The sequence below is a fragment of the Dromiciops gliroides genome, chromosome X (assembly GCF_019393635.1).
Source record: "Dromiciops gliroides isolate mDroGli1 chromosome X, mDroGli1.pri, whole genome shotgun sequence".
Lineage (NCBI taxonomy): Eukaryota > Metazoa > Chordata > Mammalia > Microbiotheria > Microbiotheriidae > Dromiciops > Dromiciops gliroides.
Genome location: NC_057867.1, coordinates 21,405,223 through 21,428,399, shown reverse-complemented (window position 1 = coordinate 21,428,399; position 23,177 = coordinate 21,405,223). Strand labels below are relative to the sequence as shown.

Here is a 23,177-nt window from a genome sequence, read left to right as displayed (position 1 = left end):
TTCGTGGAGGTGTGTTTTGGGGGTTTACACATCATAAGGTGTACCTAAGGACACATTTGGTCATTTCTGCACATATTCATAAAGACCTTAAACCTGTCAGACCCAGAGGGTGTCTGTGTTTAGGATAGCTCTTCACTTAAGATCTGGTTTCTAGGTGTCCTGTCATGTAGAAGTATTAATAGCTATTAATGGTTAATGATCCCTAGCTACAGTCTCTGCTGATGCTGACAGGTGATAGGGACAAAACATCTTGGCTGGTTACTGTAAGAACACAAAAATTAGGTTCTCTGTTAATCCTTTTAGATACTGTTTCTTTAAAATAAATGTATTTTTATATTTTCCAGTTATATGTAGAAATAGTTTTCAACATTTCTTTATATAAGATTTCCAATTTCAATTTCAATCTGATATAGGTTATGTATACATATAACATTAAACATATTTCTTCCTAGTCATGTTATATGAAAAGGATCAGAGCACAAAGGAAAAACCTCACATCAGAAAAACCAACAGGATTAAAAACAAAGGAAATAGTATGGTCTAATTAGCATCCATATTGCACAGTTCCTTTTTCCCCCCTGGATTTGGAGAACCTTTTTCATCGCGAGTCCTTTGGAACATTCTTGTTCAGTTGGATTTGTGAGAAGAATCTAGTCTATCACAGTTGATCAACACATAATGTTGATGATACTGTTTATAATGTTCTGGTTCTGCTCATCTCACTCATCATCAGTTCATGCAAGTCCTTCTAGTTTCCTCTGAACTCCACCTGCTCATCGTTTCTTACAGCACAGTAGATTTCCATTACATTCATATACCACAACTTGTTCAGCCATTCCCCAAATTGATGGAATCCTCTTAATTTCCAATTCCATGCCACCACAAAAAGAGCAGCTATAAATATTTTTGTACATGTGGGTCCTTTCCCCTTTTTATGATTTCTTTGGGGAAAAGACCTAAGAGTGGTATCGCTGGTTCAAAGGGTATACATAGCTTTTATACCCCTTTGGGCATAATTCCAGATTGCTCTACTGAGATGGTTGGATCAGTTCACAGTTCCACCAAAATGCATTAGTGTTCTAATATATCCACACCTTCTCAAACATTTATTATTTTAATTTTTTGTCATATTAGCCAATCTGATAGGTGTCAGGTGGTACCTCAGAATTGTTTTAATTTGTGTTTCTCTAATCAATAGTGATTTAGAGCATTTTTTTCATAAAGCAATAGATAGCTTTGATTTCTTCATCAGAAAACTGCCTCTTCATATCCTTTGACAATTTCTCAATTGGGGAATGACTTGAATTCATATAAATTTGATTTATTTCCCTAATATTTTAGAAATGAGGCCTTTATTAGAGGTACTGGCCATAAAAATTGTTTCCCAGCTTTCTTTATCCCTTCTAATTTTGGATGTATTGCTTCTGTTTGTACAAAAACTTTTTAATTTAATGTAATCAAAGTATATATTTTGCATTTCATAATATCTCTATCTCTTGTTTGGTCATAAACTGTTCTCCTTTCCAAAGATCTGAAAGGTAGACTATTCCCTTCTCTCCTAGTTTATCTATGATTATCACTTCTTATGTCTAAATTATGTATCGATTTTGACCTTATTTTAGTTTGTGATATAAGGTATTGGTCTATGCCTAATTTCTGCCATACTATCTTCCAGTTTTCCCAGCAGTTTTTGTCAAATACTGAGTTCCTGTCCCAGAAGGTGGAGTCTTTGGGTTTATCAAACACTCCATTACTAGTGTCATTTACTACTGTGTTTCCTGTGCCTAGCCTATTCCATTGGTCCCCTGTTCTATTTCTTAGGCAGACCAGATAGTTTTGATGACTGCTGCTTTATAGTAAGAGCTCCAGATTTGGTACAGCTAACTGACCTTCCTGTGCATTTTTTTCATTATTTCCCTTGATATTCTTGACTTTTTGTTTTCCAGATGAATTTTGTTATTATTTTTCTGGCTGTATAAAATAATTTTTAGGCAGTTCTGATAGGTATGGAACTGAATAAGTACATTAATTTAGGTAGACTTGTATTTTTTATATATTAGCTCAGCCTATCAATGAGCAATTGATATCTTTCCAATTTTTTAGATCTGATTTCATTTGTGTGAAAAGTGTTTGGTAATTGTGTACATAGAGTTCCTGGGTTTTTCTTGGCATGTAGACTCCTAAGTATTTAATATTATCTACCATGACTTTAAATGGAATTTCTCTTTCTATCTCTTGCTGCTGGACTTTGTTGGTCATGTATAGAAGTGCTGATGATTTATGTGGATTTATTTTATATCCTGCTACTTTGCTAAGTTTGTTATTTTTTTCCAGCTATTTTTGAGTTGATTCTCTAGGATTCTCTAAGTATACCATCATATCATCTGCAAAGAGTGATAGGTTTGTTTCCTCCTTGCCTATTCTAATTCCTTTAATTCCTTTTTCTTCTCTGATTGCTAAAGCTAATATTTCTAGTACAATATTAAATAATAGAGGTGATAATGGACATCCCTGTTTCACCCCTGATCTTATTGGGAGAGGCCTCTAACTTATCTGCATTACAGTTAATTATCATTACAGTAATTACAGCATTACATTCTTACTGATGGTTTTAGGTAGATACTAGTTACTATTTTAAGGAAAGCTCCACCTATTCCTAAGCTCTCTAGTGTTTTTATTAAGAATGGGTGCTGTATTTTGTCAAAGCTTTCTCTGGGGGCACTAGGTGCGCAGGTGGCGAAAGCACCGGCCCTGGAGTCAGGAGGACCTGAGTTCAGATCCGACCTCAGACACTTAACATTTACTAGCTGTGTGACCCTGGGCAAGTCACTTAACCCCAATTGCCTCACTTTAAAAAAAAAAAACCTAAAAAAAAAAAAGCTGTCTCTGTACCTATTGAGATAATCATATGATTTGGTTAGTTTCTTATTGATGTGGTTGATTATGTTGATAGTTTTCCTACTGTTGAACCAGCCTTACATTCCTGGTATAAATCCCACTGGTTATACTGTATTATCCTGGTGATCACTTGCTGTAATCTCCTTGCTAATATCTTATTTAAGATTTTAGCATCAATATTCATTAGGGAAATTGGTCTATAATTTTCTTTCTCTGTTTAGGCTCTGCCTAGTTTTGGTATCACCACCATATTTGTGTCATAGAATGAATTTGGTAGAACTCCTTCTTCACCTATTTTTCCAAATAATTTGTATAATATTGGAATTAATTGTTCTTTAAATGTTTGGTAAAATTCACCTGTAAACCATCAGGCCCTGGGGATTTTTTCTTAGGGAGTTCATTAATGGCTTGTTCAGTATTTTTTTTCTAATATGGGCTTACTTAAGGATTTTATTTCCTCTTCAGTTAACCTGGGCAGTTTTTATTTTTGTAAATATTCATCCATTTCATTTAGATTGTCAAATTTATTGGCATACAGTTGGGCAAAATAATTCCTAATTATTGATTTAATTTCCACTTCATTTTTGGTAAGATAACCCTTTTCATTTTTGATACTGGCAATTTGGTTTTCTTTCTTTTTTTAAATCAAATTAACCAGTGGTTTATCTATTTTATTGTTTTTTTTTTATAAAACCAGATCTTAATTTTATTGATTAATTCTGCAGTTTTCTTGCTTTCAATTTTATTCATTTCTCCTTTAATTTTCAGGATTTCTAATTTAATATTTAATTGGGATTTCTAAATTGTTCTTTTTCTAGCTTTTTAAGTTGCATGCCCAATTCATTAATCTCCTCTTTCTCTTTCTTATTCATGTAAGCAGTTAGCGCTATAAAATTTCCCCTAAGTGCCACTTTGACTGTATTACATAGATTTTGGTATGTTGTCTCATTATTGTTATTCTCTTGGATAAAGTTATTGATTGGGGGCAGCTAGATGGCGCAGTGGTTAAAGCACTGGCCCTGGATTCTGGAGTACCTGAGTTCAAATCCAGCCTCAGACACTTGACACATGCTAGTTGTGTGACCCTGGGCAAGTCACTTAACCCCTACTGCCTGCAAAAAAAAAAGAAAAGAAAAGAAAAGATAAAGTTATTGATTGTTTCTATGATTTGTTGTTTGACCCACTCATTTTTTAGAATGAATTTATTTAGTTTCAAATTGATTTTCAGTCTACCTTTCCATGGCTTTTTATTTCATGTAATTTTGAATGCATCATGATCTGAGAAGGATGCATTTACTATTTCTGCCTTTGTACATTTGACTTGCATGCTTTTGTGCCCTAATACATGGTTAGTTTTTGAAAATATGTTATGTACTTCTGAGGAAAAGGTATATTCCTTTCTATCCCCATTCAATTTTCTCCAGACAGCTATCATGTCTAACTTTTCTAGTATTCTATTCACCTCTTTCATTACTTTCTCATTTAATTTCTGGCTAGAGTTATCTAATTCTGAGAGGGGAAGATTCAGATCCCCCACTAGTAGAGTATTATTGTCTATTTTCTTGTATCTCATTTAACTTGTCCTGTAAGAATTTGGATGCTATACCACTTGGTGCATACATGTTTAATATTGATATTACTTCATTCTCTATAGCAGCTTTTAGCAAGATGTAGTTTCCTTCTTTATCTCTTTTAATTAGATCTATTTTTGCCTTGCTTTGTCTGAGTTAAAGATTGCTACCCCTGCTTTTCTTACTTTAGCTGATGCATAATATATTCTGCTCCAGCCTTTTACCTTTACTCTGTGTCTATCTCTCTGCTTCAAATGTGTTCTTGTAAACAGCATATTGTAGGATTCTGGTTTTTAATCCACTCTGCAATTTGCTTCTGTTTTATGGGAGTGTTCATCCCATTCATATTCACAGTTAAAAACTATTAACTGTTTATTTTGCTCCATCTTCTTTTTCCTTTGTACTCTTTTCCCCCTTCCTTCCCCCTATTCCCCTTGATCAGTGTTTTGCTTCTGACCACTGCCTCCCTCAATCTGCCTCCCTTTTATCAACTGCCCTTCTCTTTCTTGCCCCTTTTCCCCCACTTGTGCCCTCACTTCTTTCAATACCACCCTTTTTCCTCTTCCCCTTTTGTTTCCTTAAAGAGTAAGCTAAGTTTCTTTATAGAAATGGGAGTGTATTTTATTCCCTCCCTGAACCAAGTCTGATGAGAGTAAGGTTGCAACAATGCCCACCCCTCACTTCTTTCCCTCTGTTGTAATGGGTCTTTTTTGCCTTTTCCTTTGATATAATTAACCCATTTCACCTCTCCTTTCCTCTCCTTCCCTTAGTCTGCTTTTCTTCTGTCCCCTAAGTTTCTTTATATCATCACATCAAAGTTTATTTAATAACAATACCTTTACAGAGATACAGATCTCAAGCATTAAAAGTATTATCCTTCGGGCAGCTAGGTGGTGCAGTGGATAGAGCACTGGCCCTGGAGTGAGGAGTACCTGAGTTCAAATCTGTCCTCAGACACTTAACACTTACTAGCTGTGTGACCCGGGGCAAGTCACTTCACCCCAATTGCCTCACTTAAAAAAAAAGTATTATCCTATCTCATATGGACCTAAGCAGTTTAACATCATGGAACAACACTTTTCTCCCCCTTGTTTACCTCTTTATATTTCTCTAGAGACTTGTATTTGGAGATCAAATTTTCTGTTCATTTTTGGTTTTTTTCTCAGGAAGCCTGGGAAGTACCTTTGTTCACTGAATGTCCATCTTTTCCTCTGAAAGTGCTCAGTTTTGCTGGGTAGTTGATCTAGGTTGGAATCCAAGCTCCTTTGCCTTCCTGTATATCATATGCCAAGCCCTGTGATGCTTTAATGTTGAGCTGCCAGGTCCTGTGCAATCCTTACTGTGACTCCATGGTATTTAAAAAGTTTCTTTCTGGCTGCTTTGAATATTTTCTCCTTCACCTGATAATTCTGGAGTTTGGCTACTATATTCCTTGAAGTGTTCTTTTGGAACTCTTTCAGGAGGTGTTCGGTGGATTCATTCAATGATGATTTTATCCTCTGCTCTACAATTTCAAGGCATTTTTCCATAATAATTTACTGGAATATGGTGTCTAGACTCTTTTATTGATCATGGTTTTCAGGTAGTCCAATAATTCTCAGATTATCTCTCCTGGACCTATTTTCCAGGTCAGTTGTTTTTCCAATGAGGTATTTTACATTTTCTTCTATTTTTCCAGTCTTTTTATTCTGCTCATCAGATTCTTGTTGTCTCATGGAGTTATCCACTTCCACCTGCTCAATTTTAATTTTAAGGCATTATTTTCCACAGTAAGCTTTTGTACTTCTTTTCCTGTTTGGCTAATTTTTTCTCTCATTTGGCCAATTGTATTTTTTAAGGAATCGTTTTCCTCAGTCTTTTTTTTTTGTACTTCTTTTTGCAGTGTAACTCATTTCTCTTATTTCTTTTTCCATTTTTTCTTCTACCTCTCTTATTTGATTTTTAAAAGCCTTTTTGAGCTCTTCAAACATGGCTTTTTGGTCTTGAGACAAGATCATCTTCCCTCTTGAGTCTTCTTCACTTGTGGGCATATTGACTAACTCATCTGTGTTTGAATTTTGGTCTTCCCTTTCACCATAGAAGTTGTCCATGGTAAGGTTCCTTTTTTGTTTCTTGCTCATGTTTTAGGCTATTTTAAAACTTATCAAGTTGAAGTCTGCTCCTGGGGTACAGGGTTCACGGTTGCAATCTTCTTACTGCTCTCAGCTGCCCCACTCTCAGCTGCTCCACTCTCAGCTGTGTCGAGTTGCAACAGTGTTGAGTTGCCACGGAGCCGAGCTTTGCTAAGTGATCTGCCATCTGAGATGAGTGGTGCTAAGCCACACTGAGCCGAGCTTTACTGAGGTGAGCTACACTCCCCTTTTACCCAGGTGAGACAGACTTTTCTGACGTCTTCTAAATTATGTCACATAGCAGGATATTGTCTCTCTTTTTGTAGGTTCTGTAGTTCCAGAATCTGTTTAGAGGCTTGATTTAATGTTGTTTTTGCGGGAAATAAGGGAAAGCTCAGGAGCATTCCTAACTTCTCTCTGCCATCTTGGACTCACCCCAGAACTCCCTTTTAGGTACTATTGATAACTCAAATCTGAGGTGATCTGTTAACCCCTTTTAGGTACAATTAATAGGTTATCTATTAGCCCCGTTTTTGCCTCCTTATCAGAAGAGCAAATTAAGATTGGCAACTGATCTTTGGCAAGGGAAAAAGAAGAGAAACCCTTGAAAGGGTTTGAAAGTTGAGAGGGAAGAGCAGAGTGAGAGCTTAACTGAACCAAGAACTGGCAGAGCCTGTGTCCACCAGCAAAAGGAGAAAGAGAAGGTAGCTCTGAGCTCTGCCACAAAGGAAAATATCCAGATGGACCCTCACTTTATGAGCATCTCAGAGTGAAGACCCAGCTGGCAGCCAGCAGTGTATTCACCTACAAGAGGCCTAAGGAATGTTTGAAGAAGAGTTCTGCTCCTTCACCAACTTCCCCTCTGAATCCCTATCTAGTCTTAGACAATATCTGATTTTTATTTACACAAAGGTTTCTATATTTGCCTCAACCTTTAAGAGTGCAGGGGTTAAAAAAAGGGAAAAAAGTGTGGAGGTGTTAAATAAAAGTAGTGTCACAAAAATTTCTAAGTCTGAAAAAGGAAAGAAAAAGGAAGTCTCCAAGCTGTAGAAAATATAGGTTTATTGAGAGAGGGTCTATCTCACAATAAAGCCAGTCTCTGGCAGGGGTTAGCTTGCAATGACACTGAGCTGAGCCAGAGACAGGCATTTATACCCCTACAAGGCTTAAATGCTTATATACCCTAGTCATTTTAGACACAACTCCCAGATTATCTCCTGAGCCTATTTCAAATAGTACAGAACATGAGCATTGACAAATGGTATGTATGATATGATTATGGATTTGAGTCAGATTAAACTCTGAGGATGGGGTCTGGAAGGTACCCAGACCTGCCCCAGTATAGTTTGTTAGAAGTTTATTGCTTGTCAAATTCTCACTGTCTCCTTTAAGTTTAATTGCCAATTATTTCTTTGACTTCCCAACATAGCTGAAGATAAATTTTAACCCTGTCATCCTTATCTTTAGAGACAGGGGCCTGGAGAGGGGAGTCAGTGGGAACTGTGAGATTTGATTCTCACTCCCCTGTTTCCTTTTCCTTTGGTTTGACCTTGTTCCCCCTCCCCTTTTCCCCCTTGCTCCTGGAACACGTATGCATGTCTCCATACATTGATCATGAGCTGAACACGCACCTTGGATGAGACAGGATTGGATGTTAGATTGTGAGCTCATCCACCCTAGGTGTACGTGGGGACAGTCCGTTTCAAGATTACTATAAAAACCTAGAGGATTGGGCATATCTTTGCAAGACTTCAATGTGTAATTGGGTTTTGCCCGTCCTCATGAGGATGTAATAAATCTGTCTCTGCTTGACTTTGTGGTCTCCTCGAGTTATTTGGGTAAACTGAGGCAGTTTGCTCCATACAGATGGGGGCTCGTCCGGGATCTTTTTGGGGATCTTTGGAGACTCCCAGGAGCCTGTCCTTCTGAACAAGGACGTCCCTGCTGAGTTCAGCAGGTTCAGGGGTCTGGCTCTTGGTGAGGCTTCTCAGCATCCATGCCCGGAAAGAGAGAGAGAGACTTAAAGGCCAACCAGACACAGGGATGCCGGCTAAAGTAATGAGGACTATCCGGATTGGTTCAGTCACAATGTGTGCACAGACCCAGACTGGTGAGTAACTGGGTGACCATTCAGGGGGATTTCTAGGAAGAAATCGGGGAACCCCTAGTTATCATCCTAAGGTCTGTTGAAGTTTTGCAGGGTTGAACAGGTCACTAGGACTGAATAGACACCCTGATACGAGATACAGAATTAACCTTAGGGTGCCCTCTAGGTCCTATTGAGTTTGCGGGGTTGAAAAGGTCTGGGGACGCCCAACCAACAATAGACACCCCGGACAAAATATAGGAACGCCCCTAGGGGGGGTTTAGTACCTGTTGTTTGCGGGATTGAAAAACCGGCTAGATGGTAGAGACCTTTTAAAGGTGGAGGTCCATGCTGAGCCAGGGTTGAATAGACATCCCGAGCAAAAACAAGAGCCCGGTGAGTTCAGGGTTAAAAAGTCCAGACCAGGCTAGGATCTTGAACAAAATACGGGTAGAACATCTGGAGTAGGGCAAGTTTAAAGAGCCAGAGGAGGCTGGAAAAAATCCTGGATTAGATAATTGGAAGGAGACCTTTTCAATTGAAATTAAAAGTAGAGGTCCAGGAGTAAAAATTCCATCAAAATAACTGTATTGACAAAAGAAGAAGAAAGGGAAATTGATCCCTGCAGTCTGGGTTAGAGAAGGGACTGAGAAGGGGATTGTAGAATTGTAAATTACTCAGAATTTGAATTGAGCCATTGGAATGTGACCTGTCTGCAGCCTTAGGTAAAAGGCTGCTGACCACAAAGGAGAAAGAGTGAGTGTGAAATTTGTTCTTAGGGAACACCTAAAGTTTGTAATAGGCAGATTAAAGAAGAGAATCCCCTGGGTCTATCTTAAAATAGATAAATGGGGTTCTTTGGTGAGATATTGGCTAAGCTGCCACTTTGCTAGTTTCAGATGGTTTAAGTATGTTGAGAAGGTACGAGGAAGTTTGATTAAGTGAGAAGGAGGAATGAATGGTTAGAAAGTTGTTTGCTAGCCTACATGGTCTGCCCTGTCTGCATTGACTGTGACCAGGGGTATGAGAGTGAATAGTTGGGATTTTTGAGAGAGAGAAAGAAGGAAAGTAGAAGGAAGGAAGGAAAAAGAGAGGAAAGTAGAAGGAAAGAGAGAGAGAGAGAGAAGAAAGAAAAGAAAGCCCCCCCTTTTTTTTTTCTATTTTTTCTGCTGTGGGGGAGGAGAGAGCATAAGTCTGTGCTTGGAATCTAGAAGGAAAAGTTTTGTTTAATTGAAGAAGCCACCCTTGAAAAAAAAAAAAACAACTTGCTAGGTTAAGGAAGTGGGGGAGGAGCAGGGGGAATCTTGCTGCTCTGGCATTGTCTTTCAGACTAATTTGGAGGACTAAATGTGGCATTAAAATATTCCTTTAAACTAGCAAAAGAAAAGTTTGTGTTATTAGGGAATCAAGAAGGGTAATTGAATTTGATTGGGCTATCTATTTAAGAAACTTTGGGAATCATACAAACTATATACTGCCACTTTAAAATTTTCTTTTGTAATGGAACAATTTAAGGAGAAAGAAAAACAAGAAAATAGGAAGTGTTTAAGTGATTATAGGATGAATTAATACTAAAGTGAAATTATCAATGAGGTTCTATATGATATCATTCAGAAAACAAATTGAGGTTTAATTGAATTAATTCTGATTTAACTCTAAGTGAAATATATACTGTTCTATTTGTGTAACTTTAAGCTGACTACCTCAAGGTGATTTGTAATATGGAAAGGAAAAGTGCCCAATAGTTTAATAGTTTATTGTATTGGAGATATGGTCAGATTTGGACTCTCTAAATTACTTTGGGTTATGAATTTAATTGAATGTGATAATGGTTTTTTGTGAAGTGGGCATAGTAAGAATATTCTTAGCTGTATATTAAGGCTTTAAGATCTAACAGATCCTCAGTAAAGTAGAGTCATTTGCTTTTTTCTAAAAGTTAGAAGTTTGATGGGATCTCTTTGTGAAATGTAATTTGGTATTAGAGGGGGATGGGACTTGAAATCCTTAGTGCAGTCTCTTACCTTGAAGGACAGGAAGAAAAGAAATCTAGAGATAAGAAAAAAAAAAACGGCAAAAGAAACTGCTGGATTACTTTAAGTTGTATTGTGATCTGGTATACTGTAGTTTGAAAGAACAACTACAACTACAACAAGAGATAATGAGAGGATTTAAAAAGGGGCCTAGTAAAATTTATTATAATTGGAATGAGTTATTTGAATATTTCCTCTTTGGTTTGGAAGAAGCTGAAATTCCTCCCCACTGCAAACACTTTAGATGAGAGAGAGAAGGGGAGCAGAGATGAAGTTAAGCTAATTTGTTGTGATGGCGATTTGATATTGATAATAATCATGTTCAAACCTACTGTGATTTGTGAAATTGTGTTAATTAATGGAAAAAGCTTTTCTGGAATCCTGAATATCTGAATATTTGAGTTTCATTCTTAAGGTTTGGTGTATATTTCTATTATGAGAATGGACAAAGTGGAAGTTTGTTATTGTAACATTGAATTAATTGGTTATTGAATTAATACTAGAACATCTAAATAATTAGTAAGCTATGAGAAAGATCTTGCTGTTTTGATCTGGATTTATTGATGCTAAGTAATAGTTAAATTGGTGCCTGAACTTGTCATGTATGACATGTTAGTGAACAATAAGTAACTTATGAGCTATCTTGTATTATTTTAATAGGGAATCTGAAGTTTACTTATGTTTTTAATTAATTGGAATTAGAACATGTGCAGAAACACATGCAAACTAGTTGTCACTTTAAAGATGTTCCCATTGTTTAGAGGAATTCTGAGGACAGTATCTTATGTTTAACATCTAAACCCATTTTACCATGTGCTACTGTGCGGGGCATTTTCTCGTTTGTTCCCAGTATGCAATTTAGGATTGCTTACACTTATTTCAACCATTGCTTGTTATTGAGCATCTCAAAGCAGATTCATTTGTGTAGTGCTAACCTATGGATGAAAAGAGAAACCTATTTAAGTACAAGTATAGTTAATACTTGCTGTCTAGGATATGTGATCCTTGAGAAATGAATTCGCTTTTAGTGCTGATTGTTGGGACTTGCTATTTAAGATGTTATGGGACTATTAATCATTATTACTCTGAGTCTGACTCCAGTTATTACTATTAAGGAATGGTGAGCCATATGATTCATGATACCAGCAACCCTATAGGGGTTTTACATGTGTGCACTGCAGGTGGAGTTCTCTTGGGAAAAGATGGGAGACCGACTGTTTGGCAAAGGCTGAGGTAGGTGTCTCCTGACTCGGTTTCCCCGAATATTACATATGGAATGCAAACTTTTCCACCTGGCTGATTTTAAGTCTGGCATATTGCATTGGTTGTCTACAAAACTTCTACTGGGAGTTGGGAAAGTACCTTTCCCCCAGAGCTTTGTTCTTTTTCTTTTGTGGCAAGTTCCTATAATCATGTCACTTGATAAGCACGAACACAATATTGTCTCTTCATCCCTAGATTAATACTGTAATATCTGGGTGAGATGCAGGTTTAAGATTCAAGCTATTTGGCTTAGAAATTCCAGTCCCTTTCAGAATCTAAACAACTAGAATGTATAAGCATTTAGCCTTGTCATCTGTCTGTTATTAGTTATGTATGTTAAAACTGAACCAGAGACATCTCAAGCCTGTTTCAAGAAAACAGAGAAGAGTAAAATATAGAATGTTTTGTTATATAAGTTTATTGTGTAATGAAGAAATAATATCTGTCTATAGAGCATGTCCTGTAATACAAACATGGTTTATTATGGACAACTTATTTGACATGCACTGTTTTGAAATTAATTGGTTAAATGTCATCCTAAGTCTTTTATTAGAATTGAAGTTAACTTGGTAACTCTTATGTAAGTTCATTTGTGGTCATCTTCTTACAAAGGTATTTTGTAACCTAAGTTTTATGTGAGGATTACATCTTAAACAATTGAGTGAAAACTTTTGGAGAAATAAAGTGAAATGGATATATATGTAATTTGGAAAGATTTAAGGGTTCTGCCTTCAGTGGCATTTTGAAACATTTAGATTGTATGGCTTGCATGTAGCAAGATAGTGGTAACCCTTTGATTTGTTGTTAATAATGTCTGTCAGATACAGAACTAGGTAAAGCTTTGAACAGCATGGGGCATTCATGACACCTTTCACTGGATGAAGGACATTTGTGAACAGCTTTTTGCTCCTGATGCAAGATCTGGGGGTTCCTGGATTCACTCTTTTGGTTTGCCCCTTTTCCCTATTGTTGTCTTTTAAAATTTTTTGTCTTTGTCTCTTTAACCTCTTGATAGTTTGTTTTATCTAGGCTCAAGGCTTTCAATTTTATGTTAGCAATTCCAGACTATATACCCCCTTCATCATCTGGACCAGGCCTGCAAGGATTTCTGCACCTTCCACTGTCAGCTCTACACACATATTCAGCTGGAAGCAGTTACAGAAGAAGAGATCTTCGCCCTCTTTTTCCTTAGCTATTGGAAGGAGGGGTGGGGAAATGTAGTGGTAGCCTGGTGGGCCTGAGTCTAGTTGGGGATACTCAGGCCTAGAAGAGGTCAATTAGAGATTACCCTTTCCTTGGATAAAGTTGGGAAACAGTTGTATTTGCTATTAAATTTGCTTTGTAAAAGGTTCTAATAGGGGTATCTGAGGTCAAAGATGAAAATTGCTAAGTGAATGGACACTGGGAGCACATCACTGAAATTATAAAGAGGTTTTAAATCACATTTGTTGTTATAATATTGGTAGTTATTGACATGTATATGGTATATTGGGATAATTAATTAGACCCCAATTTACCTCCTGAAAGATACCTGTGGAACAGGATTAGGTATTCATTTGTAATTTTGGAGTTCTCCTTATACTTGTCCCTGTTTAGTCCCTTGCTTTATAGGTTTGATACAACATGCAGTTCAACAGATGCAGCTGACAGGAGTAAAGGCCATGATCCTGAAACTTCACAAAGGAAAGACTGGTGATGAGTTGGACTTGGACTGATGGGCTGAAATCCTGCATGGCTGAAGAGCTCAACGACAGTGACTCAAATCCAGAATATGCTCTCTGAGCATAAAAGAAAAACGGAGGATTGTATGATATGATTGTGGATTTGAGTCAGATTAAACTCTGAGGATGGGGTCTGGAAGGTACCCAGACCTGCCCCAGTATAGTTTGTTAGAAGTTTATTGCTTGTCAAATTCTCACTGTCTCCTTTAAGTTTAATTGCCAATTATTTCTTTGACTTCCCAACATAGCTGAAGATAAATTTTAACCCTGTCATCCTTATCTTTAGAGACAGGGGCCTGGAGAGGGGAGTCAGTGGGAACTGTGAGATTTGATTCTCACTCCCCTGTTTCCTTTTCCTTTGGTTTGACCTTGTTCCCCCTCCCCTTTTCCCCCTTGCTCCTGGAACACGTATGCATGTCTCCATACATTGATCACGAGCTGAACACGCACCTTGGATGAGACAGGATTGGATGTTAGATTGTGAGCTCATCCACCCTAGGTGTACGTGGGGACAGTCCGTTTCAAGATTACTATAAAAACCTAGAGGATTGGGCATATCTTTGCAAGACTTCAATGTGTAATTGGGTTTTGCCCGTCCTCATGAGGATGTAATAAATCTGTCTCTGCTTGACTTTGTGGTCTCCTCGAGTTATTTGGGTAAACTGAGGCAGTTTGCTCCATACAGCTATCATCTGAAAAATCATGTTCATGCCCTTATGGGTAGTCTACCACAGCTGGCAGTCAGCCAAATGTACAATGTTTTTTGGCAAATTCCTAAAATCAAACAACCTCCAATGATGACTGATTCCTTCAGCTTAGAGATACTATACTTAGTACCTCATTGACCATTTATTCATATCAGAAATGGACTTGCTATGATGGTCAAGGGACAAGTTTACAATATATAAGAACATATTACATAATATCTACTCCTATTTGTTGCATTACCATTAATTTCAGTTACTAAAGCAATAGGTAAATCACATTCTTTCAAAGAACTGACTTGTTTGAAGTTGAATCACTTAACTCTAAGGGTTGGGGAAATTTTCACTCATAGTAGATACAAATGTCAATTGAAGCAAAGAGTCCATCCTTGGCCTAAATATTAGGAGTTTTCTTAACCCATAATGTTTAACCTAAAAATTATTTGAAGTTATAGAAGACCTAGCCTTGTGGATTGAGGCAGGGCATTATATCATCCCTAAGATCATTTTAAACATGAGCTCACCATTGTTGGGTGATGATACACTTAGAGAACAGACCATAGTATGTCAGGACTGGAAACACCCTTAGATGAGAAAATGTGAGATCAGGGAGGACCCTGTGAGAAATGGGTAATTGTCTCCTCTCAATGTGAATATAACAGTCAGTCTTACTCCCCTGGCCTGTTTGTAGGACAAAGGTCTCAGATCCCCTCCTCCCCCTCAGGTTAGCAAGGACACATGGTTCAAGGAGCCCTGGTCTCAATTAGGTCCTCTCCAGAGTTCTGTCCATATAAGGTCCACTCCTGAGTTATGCCCATACAAGGAAGAGGGGTTTTTGCGCGTAGATTGTAACCCCGACCAGTGATGAAAAAGGGGAAGGTCCATTTGCGTTAGGGACTAGGGTATAAAACAGGGCCTGCAAGCCCCCTTTCCGGGCACCCACTAGCTGCACACTAGGGTGCCTCCTTCTCATGAGAAGAAAATAAAGCCTTTGTCACCTCGCTGCTGAGTTCCTGAGAATTATTGAGAAGAGGATGGATTTTTCCCTCACAACCCAGAGATTAGAGAATATGGAATGCCAGAGATAAAAGGGCCCTTGGATCCCAGAATGGAATTGCTCCAGGGGGATCTCAGGCTATCTGCTGACTGGCTGCACTAGCAGGGCTTTCACCACACGGACAGTGCTGGGAGGTTCTTCAGAACACTGAATATCCTTGCTGGAAGGACATTTGCCTAAGCTCACACAGTTTGTACTAGAGAACTTTCCAATTAGCCAGTGGACTGGAGGTCAAGTCAATTAATACAGTTGCCTAGGATTGTTGATCCTTCAAGACTAATTAAGACCAAACTCTTCCTCCTACCATCAGACCTCCTGCTGAACCTGGGGTCTATATGATGCAAATGTAGGCTACGTAATCCTGGAGCAAGCTCCTCCTCCCAGTGATTTTTAGTGATAAATGAATGAAAAAGCAAAAATGAATTTTTTTCCCTTGCCACCTTGTACAAATGGACCCATGCAAGTCCAGCAGAGCTTTATCCCCTACTTTCTACATTGGCTTAATCACTGCACATTATTCGTGAGGTGAATGATCAATATAAATCAATATAAATGTCAAAGCATAAACAGGCACTGAAGCTCCCTATGACAAAAAGCCCAACCGTGGGGTCCCACTTGTCTCTGGCTTGTTCAAAGGGCAGGGAATAGGATGGGGGTCTCACATCTTTTCACATGGAAATCCAGATCAAGTTAGCAGCCCACCTTTGTTTGAATACAATGTCTCTAGAGGCAAAAAGTTTCCTCTAGCAAGGCAGCAGCAGCTAGCTCTAATCATTGGTTGCCATAGTGACTGGTTGTTACCAAGGATACCTGCAATCCTGAGTTGTTGGCATTCAGGCCACCTACTTATCCAGCCTGCATTAGCACACCTGGGCCAGGAGGAGGGGAACACTTCTTCCCAGCTTTGTTCTGGACTGCCAGCTGGGTGCAGATCTAAATCACCAGGGGCTACAAAACATTGGGAGGTACCCAGCCATGCAGACATATGTACACACAGGTATATAAAGTGCATATCCTGAGAGATAGAGAAGAAAACAAAGACAGACATATTATTTCGGAGACAGAGACAGGCAGAGCCAGAGCTAGAGAAAGAAATATAGAAAAATAAAATAGCTGTTGCCATGAGACATGCATCAGGGAAGTGAACAAACATGATCCCAGGCACTCTGGTGACCTCCCTGATCAGCTCCTGGCCAGGAGCGGAGACTGAGGCCTAACAAGCTTAAGTTGTTGCCTGGGGTCTCACAGGTGCTAAGCAGCAGAGGCAGCATTTGAACCCAGGTCCTCTGATTCCATAACAGGCATGACTCGCTAAACGCCTAGGTTCTTACTGTCATGGGGCGCAGAGCACCCCAGAAGTTCTCTGGGGCACACCAAGGAATCTTCTCCTTGAGAAACTAAACCAGAGGACAGATAACGCCTAGAGAGATCAGCTGAACCAAATCAGACTGAGCTAGCTTCGGAATCCTACCCTTCATTCTGGTCTCCCTTACCCTGGGGAGATAAATTTGGGTGTGGCTGCGGCCTTTGTGTCCTGAAGAGGGATCAGTAGCCACCCCTCACCCAATTCCTCTAGTCACTACCAGTGGGGGATGGTCCTCCACTCCTCACCCAATTCCCCCAGCTACCACCAGTGGGGGATGGTCCACCTTTACTAAAGGAACTTTCCACAGGCAGATGGTCCACCCCCATCAGGCCTCTATAAAAGTACCTTCCAGTCTCCTGTTCGAGGAGATTTGGTACCTCTGAGTCATGTGCTTTATGCCAAATCTCCCCATGAAAAGTCCAAGGATTTCTTTCATGGTTTCCCTCCCCCCACCCTTCCCTTCCCTTGCTCCTAAATAAACTATCACCTTATTCTAACTAAGTTTTGTGTGCAAGAGGGTGTAATTCTTTAAAGAGGAATTCCCAAGAACCCCAACCCCAACCCGTACCCCATTTTCCCACCATATCATTACCATAGGACAGTTCTGCATCCCAGAGCAGATTTTGACACCAAACCACAGTTGTCTCAGGAGGCAGCAGAATTGGGCTTTTAATTCTCCACAGAGGGAAAAAGACTCTAAGCTTGCATGTGAGCAAGCAGGTTAATATTGTAACACATATAGGACAGCCTTTGTTTTCATATCCTTTAAGAGAATTTCTCAAAATCCTGTGTATTCCTGACTGTGGTTATTTGCTACTTGAATTCTTTCTTTTGAAGCTGCTGGGGAGTTTTCATTTAGGGGGTTTCTTTCTGGGAGTGAACTACAGATCCTTTCCATTTGCTCTTTGCTATCTGATTCTAAGAGGTCACGAAAGTTTTCTTGTTTGATTGTGTCATGGGGCGTAGAGCACCCCAGAATTTCTCTGGGGTACACCGAGGAATCTTCTCCTTGAGAAACTAAACCAGTACCTTCCAGTCTCCTGTTCAAGGAGATTTGGTACCTCTGAGTCATGTGCTTTATGCCAAATCTCCCCATGAAAAGTCCAAGGATTTCTTTCATGGTTTCCCTCCCCCCACCCTTCCCTTCCCTTGTTCCTCAATAAACTATCACCTTATTCTAGGGTGTAATTCTTTAAAAAGGAATTCCTAAGAACCCCAACCCCAACCCCAACCCATACCCCATTTTCCCACCATATCATCTGCTTGAAATGTTCTATGAAGGCTCTTTTCAATGGCATGGCTTTTAGGTTGTCCTATAATTCTTAAATGTTTACCTCTTAATTGTTTGTCCATATCACTTCTTTTTTCTATGAGATATAATTTCTTTCATTTGATAATAATAAGTTTTCATTTTTTGGTAAATGGTACATCATATTTATATTTCTAATTACTTATATCAATAAAAGAGAAGAAAAGCACATTAAGGAATTGGGCATGCAACTAAAATATCTTGAAAATGAATAAATTAAAAATCCTCAAATAAACACCAAATTGGAAATCCTAAAAATCAAAGGAGAGGGTAATAATTGTAAGCAAGAAAACCACTGAGCTAATAAATAAAACTAGAAGCTGGTTGTATGAAAAAAATAAAATAGATCAAGAATTTGTCCATTTGATTAATAAAGCAAAGAAGAAAAGCAAATTACCAGTATCAAAAATGAAAATGGTAAATTCACTCCCAAAAAAGAAGAAAATAAGACAACTCTTAGGAGCTATTTGGCCCAATTACATGCCAATAAATTTGGCAATATAAATGAAATGGATTAATATCTACAACAGCTAAACTTCCCAGATTAACAGAACATGAAACAATATTTAACCCAATCTTAGAAAAAGAAATTGAATGACTGATCAATGAACTTTCTGAGAAAAAATCCCCAGGACGAGATGGATTCACAATTGAATTCTACCAAACCTTTAAAAACAATTCCATTACAATATGAAGTACATGGGAGTCTACCTGTCAAGGCAAACCCAGGAATTATAGAAACACAGGGATCAAATACTTCTCACACCAATAAAATCAAATCTCAACAACAGGAAAAATATTAATTTCCTGGGGTTCAGCTGAGCCAATATAATATAATAAAAATAGCAATGCCAACTACATTAACCTATGCATTCAGTTCCATACAACTGAAACTATCAAAAATTATTTTTATATATCTAGGCGGAATAATATCAAAATTCATGTGGAAGAACAAAAGCTGAAGATATGAAATGAATCAATGAAAATGCAAAAGAAGGTAGTGCAGCCATACCAGATCTCAAACCATATTATAAAGAAGTAATTATTAAAAAATCTCAAACTGGCTAAGAAATAATGTGGTGGATCAGTGGAATAGAATAGGCATGAATTATAGTACATTAAATTCTTAAATTTTTATTCCTTAATTTCTTTCCATATTGAGAGGATTATGTTCAGATCTCATAGTTCCCACCGACCCCCCCTCCCTTGGCCCCTGTCTCTGAAGATGGTCAACTCGAATAACAGGAAGACACACTCAGGTGTTTTAGCATTGTTTTATAGCCGTGTTAATTTTAGAGGGATGACAGGCTTAAAATTTATCACCAGCTGTGTTGAGAAATCAAAGAAATCAAAGAAATCAAATAAACAATAGAAGAATACCCCATTGTGGGGACCCTGGGGTCAAGGGGATTCTGCTCTGAGAGGGAAAGATGTGTCACAAACCATCTGGTCTCAGCTTCATTATCACATCCTGTGCTTGTTTGCAAAAAAGTATAAAAATGGCTTGACTTATTGCTTTGGGGTGTCTCATGTTTTGATAGCATGAGCACCTTCTTTCGAAAGAATAAACGCGTTCTATAGGCTTTGCCCTACTTTCTTCCTGAGTCCCGAGTATTGAATTGGTGGGCGAATTCCCCGACCCACTCAATATCACTGATTGTTTCTATGATATATCTTATTTTTTTCTTTTTAAAAGATCAAGTTTTCCGTGTGTGTGTGTGTGTGTGTGTGTGTGTGTGTGTGTGTGTGTGTGTGCGCGTGTGCATGGTGCATCCCTAGTTATCCTACAAACCCCTTTCCTTCCCCAGAAATCCCAGAGCACCATCAGATATGAACAATAATACTTTTTTTGGGTGGGGCAAAGAGGGATGAGTTATTTTCGCAGGGTTTCACAGCTAGTAAGTGTCAAGTGTCTAAGGCCAGATTTGAACTCAGGTCCTCCTGAAACCAGGGACAATGCATTATCCACGGTGCCACCTAGCTGCCCCTGACCAATAATGTTTTTTTTTTTAATGATAAAAGTATTTTATTTTTTCCAGTTATATGTAGAAATAGTTCTCAAGATTTGTTTATACAAGGTTTCCAATTTCAGATTTTTCTCACTCCCTCCACTCCCTTCCCCTCCCTTAGACAGCAGGTAATCTGATATAGGTTATATATATATATATATATTATGTATATATATATATACATAATGACATTAAACATATTTCTTTCTGCATTAGTCATGTTATAAGAGAAGAATCAGAGCAATGAGGAAAAACATCAAAATAGAAAAAGAACACTAAAAACAAAAGAAATAATGTGGTTCAATCAGCATCTATACTCCACATTTCTCTTTTTTTCTGGATTTGGAGATCCCCTTCCATCATGGGTCCCCTGGAACTCTTCTGTACCATTGCATTGGTGAGAAGAATCTAGTCCATCACAGTAGATCAACAGACAGTGTTGATGATACTGTGTACAATGTTCTTCTGGTTCTGCTCATCTCACTCATCATCAGTTCATGCAAGTCCTTCCAGGTTTTTCTGAACTCCTCCTGCTCATTGTTTCTTACAGCACAAGAGAATTCCATTACATTCATATACCACGACGTGTTCAGCCATTGCCAAATTGATGGGCAACCCCTCAATTTCTAATTCCTTGCCACTACAAAAAGAGCAGCTATAAATATTTTGGTACATGTGGGTCCTTTTCCCTTTTTTATGATCTCTTTGGGGAAAAGACCCAAAGTTGTATTGCTGAGTCAAAGGGTATGTACAGTTTTATAGCCCTTTGGGCATAATTCCAGATTGCTCTGCAGAATAGCTGTATCAGTTCACAGCTACAACAAGAATGCATTAGTGTTCCAATTTTCCCACAGCTTCCTCAACATTCATTTTCTTTTTTTCTTATATTAGCAAATCTGATAGGTGTTAGGTGGTATTTCAGAGTTCTTTTAATTTGCATCTCTCTAATCAATAGTGATTTAGAGCATTTTTTCATATGGGAATAGATAGCTTTGATTTCTTCATCTTAAAACTGCTTGTTCATATCCTTTGACCATTTCTCAATTGGGGAATGACTTGAATTCATAAATTTGACTTAGTTCCATATATTGTTTTAGAAATGAGACCTTTATCAGAAGTAATGGCCATAAAAATTATTTCCCAGCTTTCTGCATCCCTTCTAATTTTGCATGCATTGCTTCTGTTTGTACAAAACCTTTTTAATTTAATGTAATCAAAATCATCCAATTAGCATTGCATAATATTCTCTATCTCTTGTTCAGTCATAAACTGTTCTCCTTTCCAAAGGTCTGAAAGGTAGACTATTCCTTCTTCTCCTAATTTACCTATGGTATCAACTCTTATGTCTAAATCATGTATCCATTTTGACCCTATTTTAGTATAAGGTATAAGATGTTGGTCTATGCCTAATTTCTGTCATGCTGTCTTTCAGTTTTCCCAGCAGTTTTTGTAAAATACTGAATTCCTATCCCGGAAGCTGGAGTCTTTGAGTTTATCAAACACTGCATTACTAATGTCATTTGCTACTGTTTGGCCTGTGATTAGCCTATTCCATTAATCCTCCACTCTATTTCTTAGACAGTACCAGATAGTTATGATGACTGCCAATTTATAGTAAAGCTCCAGATTTGGTACAGCTAACCCACCTTCCTGTGCATTTTTTTCATTACTTCCCTTGATATTCTTGACTTTTTGTTTTTCCAGATGAATTTTGTTATTATTTTTTCTAGGTCTATAAAATAACTTTTAGGTAGTCTGATTGGTATGGCACTCAATAGGTAAATCAATTTAGGTAGAATTGTCATTTTTTACTCTATTAGCTCTGCCTATCCATGAGCAAGTGATATCTTTCCAATTATTTAGATCTGATTTTATTTGTGTGAAAACTGTTTGGTAATTGTCTTCATAGAGTTCCTGGGTTTGTCTTGGCAAGTAGACTCCTAAGTATTTTATATTATCTACTGTTACTTTAAATGTAATTTCTCTTTCTATCTCTTGCTGCTGGACTTTGTTGGTCATGTATAGAAATGCTGATGATGTATGTGGATTTATTTTATATCCTGCTACTTTGCTAAACTCCTTAATTGTTTCAAGTAATTTTTGAGTTGATTCTCTAGGATTCTCTAAGTATACCATCATATCATCTGCAAAGAGTGATAGTTTTGTTTCCTCCTTGCCTATTCTGATTCCTTTAATTCCCTTTTCTTCTCTCATTGCTAATGCTAACATTTCTAGTACAATATTGAATAATAGGGGTGATAATGGACATTCCTGTTTCACCCGTGCTCTTATTGGGATGGCCTCTAACTTATCTCCATTACATATAATGCCTGTGGATGGTTTTAGGTAGATACTCTTTACTATTTTAAGGAAACTCCACCTATTCCTAAGCTCTCTAGTGTTTTTATTAGGAATGGGGGCTGTATTTTGTCAAAAGCTTTCTCTGCTTCTACTGAGATAATCATATGATTTTGGTTAATGTTCTTATTGATGTTGTTGATTATGTAGATAGTTTTCCTAATATGGAACGAGCCCTGCATTTCTGGTATAAATCCCACCTGGCCATGGAGATTTTTTCTAAGGGAGTTCACTAATGGCTTGTGTGTGTGTGTGTTTGTGTATTTGTGTGCATGGTGCATTCTTAGTTATCCAACATACCCATTTCCTTCCCGAGAAATCCCAGAGAACCATCAGATATGACCAATAATACTTTCTTTTTGGTGGGGCAATGAGGGTTAAATGACTTTCCCAGTGTCTCACAGCAAGTAAGTGTCAATTGTCTGAAGTCACATTTGAACTCAGGTCCTCCTGAATCCAGGGCACTGCTTTATACACTGTGCCCCTTAGCTGCCCCTGACCAATAATGTTTTAAAGAGAACAAAATAATGCACACAACCGATTGATATTTTGAAAGTCTGGAAATATGTGCAACCTCTAACAGTTATGGACCTCTTGTTAGAAAGGGCCAGGTTTTTTTGGGGGGGGTGTTCTCATATCTGTTCATTCATAGTCATGCTTGATCTTTGTGATTTTGTTACACTTACTTTTAACT

General features: G+C 38.1%; 1 long non-coding RNA gene across 1 annotated transcript in view; it reads right to left on the bottom strand.

Annotated features, from left to right (window-relative positions):
- LOC122733575 overlaps window positions 1–23,177 on the bottom strand; it is a 337,836-nt gene that overhangs the window by 34,241 nt on the left and 280,418 nt on the right. The window lies entirely within an intron of this gene.